The sequence below is a fragment of the Corapipo altera genome, unplaced genomic scaffold, assembly GCF_003945725.1.
Source record: "Corapipo altera isolate COAL_440 unplaced genomic scaffold, ASM394572v1 56, whole genome shotgun sequence".
In the NCBI taxonomy this organism is placed as follows: domain Eukaryota; kingdom Metazoa; phylum Chordata; class Aves; order Passeriformes; family Pipridae; genus Corapipo; species Corapipo altera.
In genome coordinates this window covers 9,650,678-9,666,509 of record NW_020884896.1, presented here as the reverse complement: position 1 = coordinate 9,666,509, position 15,832 = coordinate 9,650,678, and the positions used below count along the sequence as shown (strand labels likewise).

General features: G+C 37.7%; 1 protein-coding gene across 1 annotated transcript in view; it reads left to right on the top strand.

Annotated features, from left to right (window-relative positions):
• Nucleotides 1–15,832, top strand: part of LOC113949401 — a 133,847-nt gene that overhangs the window by 101,390 nt on the left and 16,625 nt on the right. The window lies entirely within an intron of this gene.

Here is a 15,832-nt window from a genome sequence, read left to right as displayed (position 1 = left end):
CTTTTGATTTAGAGACAATAACTGTAACATCAAAAATCAAGCAATAAATTTCTGCAGGATAGGGCTAGTGAAAAGAAATCTCTGATTTTAGCTACCGCCTTTGTCCTCACCATAAAGCTACTAATTCTCTCATCCCAGTGCATGAGTTCTGTAACTGAAATTCACTATCAGCAGAAGCATGTCTCATAGCAAATTTATCACCCTGTTGGTGCAGCCAAGTACAAAATCAGGCTGATTACCTGTCTTTGTGTCATTTGTTATCTCTTGTCAGTTCAGTGCAATGTATTGCCTTAGTCATGATTTGTGCAAATCACGTGTAAGAAAAGCATTTTGTAGATCACGTTGCAAAAATGGTGAGCTACCAAAACTAACTCAAGCCAGAAGGTAAATCAGGCAACAGTGTCACCTGTGCTGGCAGATCCAGCTGCTTCAGCCAAAGAAAGAGGGAGAGAGAAAGAGGCATGATCTCTCCCAGGACAAATAGACACCCTCCTGGCCTCACTTCCTCTTCCACACCTGACCTCCACCAAAACCCTGGCGGCTTCTCCCAGGTTTTCTCAAGTCTCTGAAATCCCTCAAGCTTGCTCTGAGGACTAACCTGATAGATAATTATATAAGAACAAAGTGAACATTTATTCATAAACTACAGTGGAATTACGTAATGCATCTTTACTCCAGCAAATGTTTCCTCTCTGGGATTAATCCTATTATCGATTGCATTAAAGGAATTAATTATTTCTACTCTTTTTTAGGTAACACTTTAGAATGAATTTGATGTCTCTTTCTTGCATCAGTAACAACCATTAAATAGGACGGTATCTTTTAGTTGCTGAATATTCTGCTTTCAGCTCAGTCACATTTTAGGACATCTGTAAGCACATGCCCGAGTGTTTTTCTCAGATGAGAACCAGTGGTTAGAATTTCACAGGTTTGATGCTTTAGGACCCTAATACTTCACTGAAGAGAAAGACTTAATGGAACAATTGCTTTCTGGATAAGATACTTTACCATTCATAATTATTTTTCTCATATTTTAAATGTGTGTCAAATAACTAAACTTTAATCAATTGCAGCGATGGTAAAAATCTATTAATATATATTTAAAGGTGACTGAATGGGATAAACTTACCAAAATGTCCCTAAATTATTTTTCTTTTGTTTATGAATAATGAAATTATTTAAGTTACCTTTGACAAGCTTCTAAACTAGTATCTGGATCATGAATATACAAGTGGACAGCAAAAATGCAAACTAGAAGTCTGTCTTTGAAACAAATGACCTTAATGTTTGTGGATCATCACAACATGTTTATGCAAGTCCTTTCTCCTATAACATGGAATCAACCTAGTGAACCTTCAGCTTCCAATTTCAAAGTTAAAAAAGTTCAGGGATATTCCAATTTCATTTCGCTCTCAAGGATTAGAAGAAGTGAATGGGAGACAGATGGATGCAGTATGTGAAATAGAGAATCTAATAAAAACTAATCCCACATTTGGGAAATAATGACAGCTGGGTTTGTGGCACCGATGTCTTTTCAGCCTCTACAAGTTGGAAAGTTCCCCTAAATTCTTTCAGTTTATCTTTTTTTAATTCATTCCTGAAAATCTGGGTTCTATTCTCAGGAGATCAAAAAGCCCAGATTTAGTTGTCCCCTTGAGCACTGGCTTTAACAGGCTGCAAGACCACCCCCTTCAAGCCACCCCTGTTCATGTCTCAAAGCCTCCAACAATACCCAATGTGCTCCCAGCTACAAAGAAACTACCCCCTTGTCCCAGGGATGGCAAACCATTGGTGCTATCAGAGATCTGTTCTGGCACCAGCCACTTGTATTTACTCCAAATTTTTAGCCACGAATTTAGTCTAGACATCACAGAGGTCCACTATTACTAATTTTGGGCACAGACTCTCTGTTTCGTATTACCTATAGGGATATATGCAAAGAGATACTAGGAGAAAACAGCAATGCAGGATGCAAAAGGGGTTGATAGCACTGACTTTTCAGAGGTGAGGCATTTTTGCATCAGGTTCCAATGGGGATTTTATTAATTGACTTCCACTGACTTTAATTGTCATTTCTGGGCAGTGTCTGAGAATCTGGCCTTGCTCTACTCTGTAGCATTTCTCATAAGATTGCTTGATTTCAAATTTAACAGTTCAGTGAAAAATCATCTCAGGAAATCATATTCCCTATTCTTTCTGAATTTCTGCATATGAACCTCACTGTCATTCTCTTAAAAGATTTATCACAAAAGAGAGTTTATGCTAAGTTCCATCCTTTATAAATATTCTATACAGTAAATTAGTATATAAAAGCAAATATGCCAACTGCATTAAAAATTAACCTTTTCCCAGTGCTGCTTCATGTATCCTTCTAGTTAGTGATATTTTTTTTAAAATGATGTTTTAAAACTAAGAGCTTTATCCAATTTAGTATAAGTTCTACCACGGATCATTTTCCATAATACAGAGCAGTGTCACATATGAATAGTATGTACTATACTGGCCAAAAAGCAAAGAGAAAGTTTATTCTCACTAATTTTAAAAAGATTTTATCTGCTGTCTGTCCAAATACTTACTGAGTATTGGAAGGCTACACAGCTTTTGTTCATTTATGTTGATCACACACACTCAAACAAGTTTTGTTAGCTCTGTTTTTCTATTTCTGCCTCCCTCACCACCAGGGTAAGTGAAGAATGAGAATTAGGGGTCAAATTTTATGATGTTAGGTCTAGTCTAAATAACACTGAATTTGATGGAAAATGTTTCTTGACTTCAAAGATTATTATACTGGGCTCTATTATATAAAACGTCTGTGATGGACCTGGGAAATTAACCTACTTCCACATGAAACCCTGCTCAATTTCTTAAACACTCATAAAATAATTAAAGCACTACCACTATTATATGTCTTCATTACAATGGTTGAGAAGAGCAAATATTACGGTCATAATTCTCAAATGAGTAGAAGTTTTCCTGTCTAAAATAAAATGCCTTCTAAGAAAGACCCCGGATGCTTGTAGTTTTGACTTCCTTGCCTTCAGTCCTTAGCCAATTATTAATTAAGATCCTTTTTCTATGTGGTCACTTAGCTTAATATCAGTTTGTGTGAACAGAACATGCCATTCATTAATCCTGCAGTAACAGCTGGTGTGTAACCCTGAGTTCTTCAGCCACGTGGAAACGTTCAACTGACTATGACAAAACAGCATCCTTCATTGAAAATGGTTGCAAATGTTTCACTATTGTATAGCTATCAATCAAGCACAGTTGAATGTGAGCTAATAAACATGTCACTTTCTTTATGCTGCCTGCATGGATTAACAATAATAGCTGAGAAGGCAGGAATGGTGATTCCACGACTTTCCTGTGCAGCCTGTTGCAATGCCTTGGGAGGGACCTTAAGAGTAGGAAGGATAGTACAAGGATGAGTTACCATGGCTCACCTGCAATGACTGACCCCAACACATGGTCAGCATAGGGACTTAGCACACAGCTAGCAATAAGTTAAGATGGCAAAGTATGAAGAACTAAGGGAGCACAACTGTTGAATTTTGCAGAAAAGCTCACTTTGGGGTGGTATATGCTCTAATACTTCCACACACAGGCAAAAACAATAAACTCTGACGACTTCCCATCACTTAAGCTTTACCTCCCGTTCCTATAGACAACTGTCATGCATCTTTTTGTTCCAGGAGTCCAGAGAGGGGCATAGTAATTTTCCAGGCTCTCTCAATGCAGAGCCAATTGTAACCCTTCTGGGTTATTGCTAGTGAGGGGGTAGGACCCCAAATATTCCACATCCCAATTACACTCACACTTCTTATTTCTTCCCGTATTAAAAGGCCCAAGGACTTTTCAATCAATGTGTTAGCTTGCTTTCTATCTCTAGATTTTCTCTGGCGGGCATCAATGCTGTGATGTATTGTATACCTTGGTCTGTCAGACTGATTTGTGTGACTCTGAAAGCCCTGGAAATCTTAAAAATAAGAAGTTAAAACACTGTCTTCATTGGAGTAATAGAGATTAAAATGAGGTGCTGACAAATTCATCAGCTCTCCTGTAGGTGAGACAATCATACAGGAGCAAACTGAAAAAAAACCAAAAACCAAAAAACAAACAAATAAGCAGATTCACCAGCCTTTCATGAGGGCAAAGAACAAAGTATTTGGCATGCTGATTGACTCTCTATCAATCTGCTTTCTATGTGCCTACCAAATCAGTGTAAATATTGGCCTCCTGCTAACAGACAAACAGTGGGTCAATGCTGAAAAAGAGATTATATTGGTTTTGAGGTCAAAATTGAACATCCTTATTTTTCTGGCTGCAAAAAGGTCACAGAGGTCAAACAGCAATTATCACACTGCTTTCAGCAACTGAGATTGGAGAAAGGGGTGGGGGAGATAGTCCATAGTGATTCAAAGTAGGGTTGGTTCTGAATGCTAACACTATAACTAAGCACACCTTAATTTTGAGGAAATTTGGGTTGTACCAAACAGGTTTTTTCTGCCTCAAGAGCAGCTCAACACTGTCTATCCAGCTAGCTCATTTATAAGCTGAAGCAGAAGAAGGAGCAGTGGTACACAAAAACACAATACTCTTGGGATACTTTGTTGAAAAAGTTCACTCACATGGGGAGGAAGCTTGCCAACTCCTCCCCTCTCTCCCTTCTTCCTTGAGCATATTAATATTTTATCACTTCTCATTTACTGGGTGACCTGGTTCATATGTTTTTGACACACTAGAAATGAAACTTTCCTCACTGGAACAGGAACAGCTTTAGAGGAGTCTGCTAGCGGCCAGAAAAGGAGCCTTAGTCTGTGATGGGGGAAGGATGACACTAGTGAAGAAAAAACAGTGTGAATAATTCATGCAGCACATTCAGATGTCATGTGGATCCTGAACTAGCCTGAACACAGTATTTGCTTTACATTCATAATGTTTCATTAGCCACTAAAGAGATGAACAAGGCAAAGTCATTAAGCTTGGTGTAAAGTTGTTTTAACACCACTTGTTGGTTGTATTACCATGCAAAGACAGTGACTACAAAGGACCTTGGTTTCTTCTATGAGAGTTTCCTTTCAAAATCACTTCTCACCCAGGGGAATAGTTACTGGAGAGCGACTTCAACTTCCCATGCCCAGCTCATAAAATATGAGTATCTGCAGGTGAGCATCTGAGTCGCTGCGAAAGAAAGCTCAAGAAATTCTTTTCAGGTAAATGCTAACCAACCCTCATTGCATGCCACAACAGTTAAGTTCAGACTGAATCAAGCTAGAGAGACCAATAGAGTCCTAACACGACCACTGATGCCTAAAAAAAAGAGTTTTTGCTAAAAGGTGCAACTTAGCCAAGTCCAACCAGCCAGAACCCCATTGCGCAGGTGTACTGAGCCTAGACATGAGGAGTTGAGCCCTCTCAGATCCTAATGGTTCCTGCTACTCAAAGAGAAAGCCTGGAAGGAAGATTTTGGCTGAAAAAAAAAATCCATCTAAACTTTGGATAAAAATTTCCCCACACGATTTTGACTCACTCATCCTTGTTGAAACTAGGTGAACATTTTAATCTGGAACGTTTTGTGGCCTTTGCAAAGAATATATTTGTAAATATCTGTGGCTTTTTGCCATTCCTACAGACCTTATCCTGCCTCTGCTTAGCTGTTAGCATATCACCCAGGTTTTATATGACTGTTTTAATATTCAACTGACACAACACCCTTATCACAGGATACATTAGTCCTTGTTCTGTCTCTCACTGTCTCTGAAATGAAAACGCTGTTTTGTCTTGTTTTAAGGAGATAAATGACACAGGTTTGCATGAGTTGTAGAGTCAGCTGAATTAATTTTCAAGGAATTGGGTGCTGCATTAAGTAGCACATGTTAAAGAGGATCTCTGATTTTTGAAGTTTACTGTAAAGTGAAATGGACAGGGGAGGCTTACACATTTGACAAAACAGATCCAAGGGCTTTTTCGGCCATAGGTTACACTTGACACAATGCTCTTCCTGATATTTTTTTCTTTCTTCCTGTTGGCTGAAGTGAAGAGGAGGTTGATAAGGCTCTTACTGCCTCTGAGGCAATGAACCTGGTGGTTTTAGCTCGTCATAGAAAATTATCACTGCAGTTGCAGAGGTTGTGAGTTCAGGCTCTGTGGATGATTCAACCCAAAGCAAATTGTCATGTGAGCCAACCTTATAACCTGAGTGGGTTGTAAAGTGGACTGGAACAGGGCCTGGTTATTTACTCTCTTGTATAGCCTACCATTAAATATGAAAAATTTCCTGAAATGTCATGCCAGTTCCTGTGACTATTTTGCAGCATTGCTGCAAGATTAACTGTGTAAAACGTAAGGCAATTGTGCCCAAAAAATACACACATAAAACGTTTTCCAAGAAGAGAAGTAAATAATGTGTTCAGATCCATGCTCAGCTCCACTTTAACATTAGATAGCATAACTAGACCAAGGGTTTGAAGGTGTCTGACCTGATTCAAACTTATGATTGTAAGAGAGTGATTCACTCCAGTGAGCATACAAAGGGCAAACTGTTGTATAGAGAGAAGGGAAGCATGGTCAACACACACACAAAGGAAAGCTATGAGCTCTTATAGAATCACATAGATTGGAAAACACCTTAAAGATCATCTCATTCCAACCCCCCTACCATGGGCAGGGACACTTTCCACTAGGTGCTCAAAGCTCCATACAACTTGGCCTTGAACACTTCTAGGAATGGGGCATCCACAGCTTTTCTTTCATGTAATATATTTCATTCCCATAAATCTCAAATAGCTTAATGAAGGAAGACAATACCACTAGTCACATTTTTCAAGTGGATAAACTGAAGCTATAATTTCATATGAGCTAGTATTCCTGGTTGTCAGGGACAATCCCAGGGTGGTTATGTGTTTCTAAAGAGTTTATACAGAAGATGGTGGAAGATATAGGGCAATGGCATCACCTCAGGGACACGGAAACAGAAATCCAGGTGGCGTGTGAGTCATGACAGGGATAGAGACATGGGGTTTGGAGAGAAGGTGTGGGCAGAAATGGTGTACTGAATTGACCAAAGCTAATTCAAATCCATATAACATCATTTCAATTTTTATATGAATGTTTGGGTGTCTTCTCACTGAACCCTTATAGGTAAGAGCACAGTTTTGTTACAAAGGCAATGTCCAGGCTGTCAAGGGTACTGTTGCCTACTGAAATCATCTACAGATTAACTTTGTGGCCACCCTACCAAAATTTATACCTTCTGGAAATTTGCCTCAGAAAAAAGTCAGTGATTCTCTTGAATTTCATTGCTCTTATGTATAGTTCAAGGAGTTGCTTAGACAGGAGTACAGTCTCTCACATTAACTTCAGACCCAGCCACCTCCCACCTGAAACCAATGGTAAATTTCCATAAATTTTAAATAGAAACCAGAACTATGCTCAAGTAAAAGACATCTGCTTTAATATTACATAAATAGTATATACAGCTCCATTAGACCTGTTGGTGAGAAAAACCCCAAACCAATATAGGAGGAGGAAATCATGTTGAATCTAAAGCAATTGCAGTTGCTCTTCATGCACTGAAGTAAGAGGCAGTAAGGTATTTTGGAACAAGTAGGTTTGTTTTTCCAATTTTTTGTTGGGAGAGAAATCTTAATGGAAACCATACACCAGGAGTAACTATACTTTACTTATATTTGGGAGTGAAAAACAGCGATGTATATCAACTGCCTTTTCAAATGATCATGCCCTCCGAAGTCTGGAGTTTATTTTAGACATGGTAGAAAATTCACTGGAGGGATTTATGTGACACCTGAGAAGACAGAAAAATGGGTGAATGGAAAAAATGCAAAATACAAACAGTGCAGCAATTTTATGGGCAAAGTCTGTTGCCTGCTCTTTGATATCTGGGTTTTTTTCCAAGATTACTTGACTGCTTACAGATTCTTAAATGTCTGATTTTTATTCGCTGTTATTGCCATGAGCACTGCAGAAGGAACTACTTCTTTTTTGTCCCAGATACTTTAGCTGATATTAGACTTTCTAGATTTAAAATTGAAATTGCAGGAGGGGTCAAGTACGGTCATTTATATATATATATATATATATATACATATATATATATATGTATATATACTGTTCTCATGGTCCTGTGGTTCAATATCCACCTTTTTTCTGGCATACTGACTCCAAATTATTAAAATAAATATAACTAATTTCAAAATCTAGTCTCTGAAAACATCTGTGATTATCCATATAGAAGCAGATCTTACATCTCTTGACCATGGACAAATGGTACCAAACACTCTCCTGATAGATGCCCTCCTGCCCCACAGATCTTCCCTATTTTCCCACATCTCTTGGAAAACACCTTCTTTATGATTGTGCTTTGAAGTGCTATATCAGAGACAAAAAGCCATGTAACTCTCCACTGCCAAGATGGCAGATTCTGCTTCCTTTCCTAGCACAGTCCTAAATGCAGATGAGCACTCACTGCAGCAATGGCTGCAGAGAAAACTTTACTGACTCTTGTTCTAAACCATAGGGATACATTAACAGTGTAGATCCAACAAAATCAGCAAATGTGTGATTGTGCTTGCCATAACTGAGCAATTCAGGGAACTCTTCAAGTAACAGGAGTGGTTTAAGAGAAGACCTCAGCTTAGTATGAAGATAGCCAAACCACCTGTGTGTTAATGAGCTGGGTACTAGAATAAATATAAGGACTAATGCTGATACTCAACAGATTTATTCAGAACTTTTACTTCAGTAATGAAATTTTGCCATGTGAAAGCTGTGAGAAAAGCCCTTTTCCACCAATCTGCTCGGTAAAACCCTCATCAGTTTTACTAAGTGAGATCAATAATTCTGATTTCCATGATGTATCCACCTACTCCAGTTCCTCCTTTCAAGCAGTGGCCAATAGAAGATGCCTTTTGGAAAACATTAAACAAGATGACTGTATGATGATCCTTTTCCCAAAGTGCTCTCTTGGCCTCCAGGAAATTGTGGTTGAGAGATTTTCTGTGCCAGAGGTATATTTCTGCATTTAATAACTCTCCATGGGCTCGTCAGCATTGCCAGAGTTTACTCATGACTCCCAAGAAGACTTAGAATATACTCTCACATGGGTATTTTGAGACATAACCACACAGTACACTCAATTGACTGTAATAATAAGTTAGCACCCTTCAGGGAGTGCACTTCCTGCTTCCAACAAACAAGAAGAGGGAGGAAATATAATCTGAATTTCATCACATCAATCATCCATGTGTGCTCTGTGTTGTTTTCAGCAGCAGGAATAGCCATCGTATTGCTGTCTGACTGTCCAGGTCTGCTGTGGTTTCACCAGTCACTGTTAGGACTGTGACAAATTGCCTTGCACAAACACCACTGTGTTTGGCCAAGCAAGGTGTTTCTAAGATGAGGGCTATGAGACAGACAGGTGGAAAGCAAGGGATGTGTCCTGGTTTTGACCTGGAGTTAGTAATGAAATATCATTCTGGGAAGGAGCACTGTAATCTCTCTGAAATGTTCGTATTTAACTGATTTAGTAACTGAAGAGGGGTGGAATTCTAAACAAATTATATATAAAGTTATTTTTTAAATTTGACCACAAGGTCGATAAGAAAGTTGTTTGTTCATGAGGCAGCACAAAATCAGCAATATCAAATAAATAATGGCAATTAGAGGTAAGTCATGCAAAAGTGAGTCCAAGAGAAATAAGATATTGATGCTTCTCTGTTGACATTTACCAGCACTTCATTTTCCCTCTAACATCTGTTTCCGAGTGAGACATCATTTCAAAGCAATTCATTCAGGGTGGATGAAATATTTGGTTATTATAACACTTGTTTTGCTTACTCTTCAGTGATAGCTGTCATCCATTGCGATCTGCCTATCTGTACTCTTTTTCTTCATTAGTAAGAAGTATTTGAATTACTGCGAGGATATTCACTGAAGATTTAACAAGGTAATTTGATTGTGCTGTATATTGACTTGACAGTTGTTCAAAGTCAGACAAGCCTTCTCAGGGATAAGAGAAGTAGTCTGTCCAGTCTTTCTATGTCTTACTTACAACACTCCCTTCACAAAGCTGCTCATGCCGCCAAAGATGCAGATCCTTAGATAACCCTGGTCTTACAGCTAAAGAGATGAAAGAGAGAAGGTTCTTGAACAAAGATCAATACAGCCAGGGGGAACACTATAATTCACCCAGAGCAGCTTTCTTCTTCTTTGATTCCAAGTCAGTTCTGTTATTTTAGTAGCTTGGGGATATAAGTCTTTTTCTCTCTGGTATTTTTATATAATTCTGCAACACTTCTTAAAAGAAAAATATGCCACATGCATCTGCTAAAGGATTTTTATCCATTTAAATTTCCGTAATTCACATACTTTTTCTCATGTTTGAATGATATGCAATATAGAATTGTATTCATTATAACTTTTGTAACGGTAATGAGCAGGTTTTGAATGATGGAGGCATTGAAAGCTTTTTAAGAAAGCAACAGATGTAGTCATATGCTTTAAGAAAAATCCAATTTCTTTGGTTCAACTCAAAATCAGAAAACAAAAACCAGAATATTTTATCCTTTTTTGAGCCTTTGAAGTTTCATTGAAAAAAAAAATTCAGAGTGAAGCACAAAGAACAGGATGAACAGTTAAATAACAATCTGGAATTTTAATTTTACTTGCATCTAAATAAATGGAAAAAAATTTTATTTAGTTTTGATTGAAATGTGTCTCTGACACAAGAACAATTTTTGTCTTGCAGAGAGATCTATCCATAATACCTATATTTGTTTATCAAATATATCTTCCTTTTTATGCTTGTACTTTAGCCTATGCAAACAGACTCACGGGCTGAGCGCAACAAAAATGTGCATGAATTCAGGTCAGCAGCTCATCAGGACAGCAGTGTAACCGTGGTCACATCCTCTGCTTTGTGGTTTGCAGTGTGAGGAGCAGCAAAGATATCTGCAGCTGAGGAGGGATTTAGGAGCACAGGTTGAGAGCAACTGCTGCTTATTCTCTGGCTGACAGTAGGAACATCAAATTCAAGTCTACTCCTTGCAGCCAGAGCCAAGTGCCCTTCATCCGTTCCCCTTTCTTTACATGGCAGCCCTGGCTTAACCAAGATTTGGATCACCATTTTCAGGGTAGCAAGTTTCAGCTCTAGAGTCTGAGAAACCTTGAGCTAGTGGTGTTAAAGCCTTCTCACTGCTGGAATTGCTCTGTAGATCCTGTGCATGAATTGTAATTTTTTACTATTAACAAACATTTGGATGCTGTTATCTATTTTCATCAGGCTATCAAATGATTTTTTTCTCTTCTGTTTAGCAGTGTGCATTTACCATGAATATTCACATATGCAACTGCAAGTCACTCATCCTTTAATTCCTGTGAAATACACGCAACAGGAACTGCATACCCAGCTTCCTTGGGAAAGCTTCAAGGTTTATACTGTGACACAAAGTGTCAAAGTGAAAGGTAGTCTTCCATGAGAACCCCAGCTAAGTGAATACCAGTATCCCAAGTAGAAAAGACTGCATGTAATTATCAAGCTTATATTCCTTCCAGCCAGAGAAAAAGCTCTCTTAGAAAGATTACATGATTGCTTCACAGTTTAAAGTTATAAGGAGCTATGTGTTCAGTAATAAACCTGTAGCATCTGTGGCAATTGCCCTTCCCTTCCCCCCTCCAAATATGCTGACTTCTACTAACTAATCATATCAAACCAAGGTTAGACAGATTCATTTTCTAAGAGCAAAGAAAAACATGAAACAGAAATCAAAAAGAGTACAAAAGGTGCTATCAAGAAATTACCTTCTCAAAAATCCATGCTTTTTCTCTTGAAAGAAGCTTATTATACTTGCTGTTCTTCTAAGGCATGTAACACATTAATCTTCAAATCCCCATATGAAAGATGAAAATGGGCAATAATACTTTAGGTGTCACTTCAGGATACTAATTTTCTTTTAAACTGCTCAGGAAAAGCAGATCTGATCAAATAGAAGAATAGACAAGAGCAAACAAATAAAGAAAAACATTAATAAAGGTCTCTAGTTTACAATACACTGTGTAATAAATAGTGAAGACTAAAAAAAAATAATATTGGGTGGGTATTTAGACTTTCACACAAAAATGTTTTTAGAAAGTTTATTCTGATCTAATACATGAAAAGTTCAGAGACAATCCAGTGTCCTTAGGATATGTATCTCTAAGAAACAAAACTTGTGTAAGGAAAACAAGATTTGAAGCACACAGTTGTCTCTTAGATGCTTTTGATCTGTCTGAGACTTTGGGCTTCTTACCAACAAACTTTGCTTTCCACTCATATCTCACTCTTCAGCAGCCAAGTGTGTTTTGTAGGTTGTTACTATAAGAGGGAATCTAATTCTACAACATCATCTTGGCATGTGAATATGAAAAGACAACTGTTCCAAGCTTTCCCAGATCTTATTTTGTCCTAGTAGAATGAAATTTACCCATTTGGAACTTGTCTTTAGACTTAGTAGCTGACAGATATTTAAACATTTTAAAAAGTAGAAAAGACCTGGCTTATTAAATAATTGCAAATACTCCCACTGGCTTTAATGATCTTTGAATTGAGCTGTAATTTTTGCTAGAGATTAAAAGCTTGATCATATCTAGTTGGAAATAGATGAAATTTCTTGCAGCACAGAGTGAAGATTCTTAATTTCTACATTTGAAAAGATGTTCAAATGTGAACACTTCAAATTAGAAGGCATTTTTAAAAATATAATGGGCAGGAAAGAAAAGTATATGCTGTCAATCAACATTGCTCTGTCGAAAGGAGGTCTTGTTACATAAAACCTAATTTGTTCTTTGAAAGGATGCATGACTGGATGATAAAGGTGTCTCTCAAGTTGTGATATTCTTGGAATAAGGTATTGGTACAGCTAAACCTGTCAGGGGTGTGGGAAAGAATTAATCATCCTTTTATTTCACCCAGTTGTACTTGTTATTAATACATGATGTTACTTTTTTAAGTGTTTGAAATAGAATTGTCTTCAGGTCTGATTAGACATCAAAATCTATGAAGAATACCATATATGGACAAAGAAGTGACTGACAAATCCTAAAAGAGATCTATCAATAGGTAATAATTAGCATAAAGGGGTGGTTCTTAGGGTGATTCTTCCTCAGAATTATGCTGTTGTGGATGTTTCATAAAGGAGATCAGGGAAATGAAAAGTCATTTTTAAGTGCGGATAAAGCCTGTTAAACAAAGATAAGGGCAAGATTATTATGCAGAGGGACATAGCATCATCTGGTTATCATCTGGCCTATTCAAATAACTTCAAAAAACTCTTCTACAGAATGATATGTTATGATATTATGGAAAATGGGGTTCCCAAAAAAGGGTTTAGGAATCATATTCAAGAAATTAATGAATGTGACTGCTCAAGATCATGGGAAGTCTCTCTAAGAATTTCACAAATGCTTCTTGAACTATGTAGGTTATAGTTGAAGGTGATGAAAAAAAAAAACCACTTCACTTCTTGAAATCCAGTTCTCCTTTTCCATTATTCTTGGCTTATCTAACAGAGGAATAAAGAGCAATAAGCGGTGAATGAATTTAGGATTTGTAAACTCACTTTTTACAGTATGCTGAGTTAAATCCTGCAATACCTTTCTTAAAGAAAGTGGATCTATGTTGTGTAAAAGACCCCCAAATCAAACCTATCCTGACCTGTAGATCCAGATCACATAGCAAAGCATTTCATGGAGATACAACCTCAAGTTTCAGAAGCAACTACAATGTCCTGCCTAGAGGGATTATATCAGAGCTGCATTTTCTACAGTCAGAGTGTAGAAAACTGCAGTGGAAGTCTGCTTAATCTGGAAAAGTTATGAAGCCAGGTATAGTCTAGTGATAAATAAGTAACAATGTTTGCTTAAGTCATGGAGGTAACTAATCACCTAATTAACTGTCTAGAGCCATGGTGACCTCTCTACTTCTTGAGGACTCCAGATCAAATTATGAGCCTGAAACTAATTTATTGGGCAGTGCTAAAACCTCTGGCATATGTCTGAGTGGGAAGACTTGGCTAGTTTACCCTTATGTCTGTAAAAATATGGAATTCATGGAATTCTTCTGACCATCAGTTCCCAGCAGGGATTCACTCATGTTTCACAATCTGACCCGTTCAGGTCAGGAGGAGCAGGGCACGGTGAGCTTGGAGCACATCACTCCATGGTGGAGGCAGTGCAGGAGGCATGATACTGGTTTCTACTTGTCATCTCATGAGGAATTTCATCTTCCTGTAAATTGCTGAGAGTTATGCAAAGCACTTGAACACATGGACGCAGCTCACAGACATGGATAGGAAACCTTAACTTTTTTTAGCTGTCATTAAAAATAAAATTCAAAATTTTGAAAAGCAAGAAATAGTTTGGATTCAGATGAGGGAAAAGTGAATATTTTTTTCTCACTCCTGTAGAATAAAAATAAATAAATTAAAGAAATAAAAAACACACCCCACACACCAAAATGCCAAACCAACCTGTTTATCAGTTCTGTGCTCATTTTATGGCAAAAGAAATCACATTTTTCTCATGAAAATGTATCCTATGTCCAAAATAGAGGAACTATGAACAGAATTTTTCCTCCAGCCCAAGTAGTGATTCATCTAAGAGATAAAGCCAAATAAGTTTAAGAGTAGGGGGTTTTTTCTCTCCATATGTGCTTATGTATGTAAAAAGGAAGGCATACATACACAGTTTCTTTGCAAGCTATGTAGTCATACCCAAAACAGGTATTCTGAGCGCCTGCAAGGATGTTCTCTGGCTTCCCATGAAGTTCCAGAGGCTTTAGGATGTATTCAGCAGAAGCTACTCTTTACCCATAAAAATTCAGGTACTACCACTCCTGTACTTGAGAGCAACGCAGCCTTTTAGTAGCAACGTTAAACACAATACAGACAGGTACATTGTAATTGCTTCTGCTGGGAGAGGGAGCTTTATTTCATCTGGAAGCTTTCGGCTGATGGCTACACTCGCCGACACTTAATCATCCTTTTACCTCTGTGATGAGTTACAGCAGGTAGAAGTCTTTAGATAGTAGATATCTCAAGCAAAGTTTGCATGTATTTGGCATCATCCAGTGGTACTACATACCTGTGAGGCTTTTTAATTTCAGCTGCAAATGGCATGGCAAGATAAAACCAGCTACGTTCCTTCTTTTAGTGGGAATGATATCTTACCCTGCTGTAGTACCTCCTCTACTGTTGTCTCACATATGCTGAGAAATCCAGCAGATTCCACAGCAGTTTTATAATTTGTCTTCTGAAAATGTCATCTAGAAGCTGTGGGATCAGTCGTGCTCAAGATGAAATGTACTCTCAACAGCATGGAAAGAGCTTGAAGCTAAAATTTCTTGTTTATGGCTTGACCTTAGAAAATGCTGACATCCTGTGTCTGTTCATTTTGACTGATAAATAAGTAACTAGTTGGGATAGCCCAAAGTTCTGAATGAAAAAGTGTACTGGCAGGAACATCCATGGAAACTATTTATTTAAGAAAGTATAAAAAAACCCAAAAACAAACCAACCAACCAAACAAACAAAAAAAACCCCCAAAACACAAAAAACATTTGCCAAGAGGGAATTTTAAGTATATTGTCCTCAAAATCTGGATTGTATTCGAACAAATAATGAGCAGATACATACTGTATAACTTAGTACCACTCAGAGCAATAAAACTTCCTTTCTGCAATATGCCAAAAGTTTTTATAAAGGGATCTATCAAGCAGAAATTATTCACATGGATAAATCTGAGAAGTCATCAAACTGATCCTAAGGATGGGAAAAAAAAA